This window comes from Myotis brandtii, unplaced genomic scaffold (genome assembly GCF_000412655.1).
Source record: "Myotis brandtii unplaced genomic scaffold, ASM41265v1 scaffold638, whole genome shotgun sequence".
Taxonomy (NCBI): Eukaryota; Metazoa; Chordata; class Mammalia; order Chiroptera; family Vespertilionidae; genus Myotis; species Myotis brandtii.
Genome location: NW_005370445.1, coordinates 47,479 through 50,268, shown reverse-complemented (window position 1 = coordinate 50,268; position 2,790 = coordinate 47,479).

The window sequence follows — 2,790 nt, the reverse complement described above, 5'->3', positions numbered from 1 at the left end:
CAGGGGGCGGGGACAGAAAGTAAGTGATCACATTAGAGAACCCAGACCTCTCAGGAAGCGCTGAAAGGCAGAAAAGCGCGGTTAGCTATCCCTAAGTGAGGATCATCAGCCCGCAGGGCTGTGACTTAACTCGCAGGGAACCTCTGGGCTGGGTGCGGCAGCGCGGCCCATCAGCACCAGCGCGGCCCATCAGCACCAGCTCGGCAGGCGCGGGTCTGGGATGGTTCTCACGTTTAGCACAGGCGGCCACGCTCCCTCCAGGCCCGCAGCCCTCATGTTCCTTCTGGGAGATCATATTTCCCAAGAAAAGGAGCCCAACCGCTCAAGTATTCTCTTAGGCAAGGCTGACATTATGCTTTAAAAGGAAAGGGCTGGGAAGCCATTTATAAAAGCATTTCTCCTGTTTCACTGAACTTCTCTCAAAGTTAAAGGGGGAAACCAGCGCAATTCTTCAAGGCGGCGTCACTGCCAGGAGCCCCGCTGTCCTGGGGGCCGGGGCCCAAAGGCTCGGTGTCCTCGGGCCCCCGGGGAGGTGGCTCCTCCCGGGCTCCGGGCTGGGACCCATCACCTGACCGGGACATGGCCTATGGAGGGGCTGGATTAGGGGTGAAGGGGGCAGGTCCCCCTATGGAGGGGCCGGATTAGGGGTGAAGGGGGCAGGTCCCCTATGGAGGGGCTGGATTAGGGGTGAAGGGGGCAGGTCCCCCTATGGAGGGGCCGGATTAGGGGTGAAGGGGGCAGGTCCCCTATGGAGGGGCTGGATTAGGGGTGAAGGGGGCAGGTCCCCCTATGGAGGGGCCGGATTAGGGGTGAAGGGGGCAGGTCCCCTATGGAGGGGCTGGATTAGGGGTGAAGGGGGCAGGTCCCCCTATGGAGGGGCCGGATTAGGGGTGAAGGGGGCAGGTCCCCTATGGAGGGGCTGGATTAGGGGTGAAGGGGGCAGGTCCCCCTATGGAGGGGCCGGATTAGGGGTGAAGGGGGCAGGTCCCCTATGGAGGGGCTGGATTAGGGGTGAAGGGGGCAGGTCCCCCTATGGAGGGGCCGGATTAGGGGTGAAGGGGGCAGGTCCCCTATGGAGGGGCTGGATTAGGGGTGAAGGGGGCAGGTCCCCCTATGGAGGGGCCGGATTAGGGGTGAAGGGGGCAGGTCCCCTATGGAGGGGCTGGATTAGGGGTGAAGGGGGCAGGTCCCCCTATGGAGGGGCCGGATTAGGGGTGAAGGGGGCAGGTCCCCTATGGAGGGGCTGGATTAGGGGTGAAGGGGGCAGGTCCCCCTATGGAGGGGCCGGATTAGGGGTGAAGGGGGCAGGTCCCCTATGGAGGGGCTGGATTAGGGGTGAAGGGGGCAGGTCCCCCTATGGAGGGGCCGGATTAGGGGTGAAGGGGGCAGGTCCCCTATGGAGGGGCTGGATTAGGGGTGAAGGGGGCAGGTCCCCCTATGGAGGGGCCGGATTAGGGGTGAAGGGGGCAGGTCCCCTATGGAGGGGCTGGATTAGGGGTGAAGGGGGCAGGTCCCCCTATGGAGGGGCCGGATTAGGGGTGAAGGGGGCAGGTCCCCTATGGAGGGGCTGGATTAGGGGTGAAGGGGGCAGGTCCCCCTATGGAGGGGCCGGATTAGGGGTGAAGGGGGCAGGTCCCCTATGGAGGGGCTGGATTAGGGGTGAAGGGGGCAGGTCCCCCTATGGAGGGGCCGGATTAGGGGTGAAGGGGGCAGGTCCCCTATGGAGGGGCTGGATTAGGGGTGAAGGGGGCAGGTCCCCCTATGGAGGGGCCGGATTAGGGGTGAAGGGGGCCAGGCCCCCGTGGGGAACTGGGTTAGAGCCAGGGCACAGCGTGGTGGGAGGGGTCCGGGCAGACGGGTCCGGAGACAGTGCCACGGCCCCTGGGTCCCCGCCTGGACTCCCCCACCTCCCCGGGGAACCCCGTGAGGGCCCTGGGGGTGTTTCCAGGCGTGAGCTCCCCGCCTGAATCCGGGCTGTGGTCTGAGGTTCACCGCGGGAGTGGGGTCACCGTGGGGAGCCTCCTGGGAGCCTTGACTCCACTGGCGGATCGTGTTTCAAGCCCACGTGCAGGGCTGTCAGGCTGATCCTTGGCTCTGGCTTGCAACGTTGTATTGGTGTCTGACCCTAGAGGAAGTTTCCCACTGGGGTGGGGGCAGCAACCCCCCGGGGACTGGCCTCATGAGCCCCGCCCCTTGCCGGTGGTCACTGACCCCTGTCTGCTCTGGCCTGGCTGGACCCGCAGCCAAGGCCCCTGCATCTCTGGCATCTCTGGCATCTCCTGCATCTCCTGCATCTCCTGCATCTCCTGCATCTCCTGCATCTCCTGCATCTCCTGCATCTCCTGCATCTCCTGCATCTCCTGCATCTCCTGCATCTCCTGCATCTCCTGCATCTCCTGCATCTCCTGCATCTCCTGCATCTCTGGCATCTCCTGCATCTCCGGCATCTCCTGCATCTCCGGCATCTCCGGCATCTCCTGCATCTCCTGCATCTCCGGCATCTCCTGCATCTCCAGCATCTCCTGCATCTCTGGCATCTCCTGCATCTCCTGCATCTCCTGCATTTCTGGCATCTCCTGCATCTCCGGCATCTCCAGCATCTCTTGCATATCCTGCATCTCCTGCATCTCCTGCATCTCCAGCATCTCCAGCTCTCCTGCATCTCCTGCATCTCCAGCATCTCCTGCATCTCCAGCATCTCCAGCATCTCCTGCATCTCCAGCTCTCCTGCATATCCTGTATCTCTTGCATCTCCTGCATCTCCTGTATCTCTTGCATCTCCTGCATCTC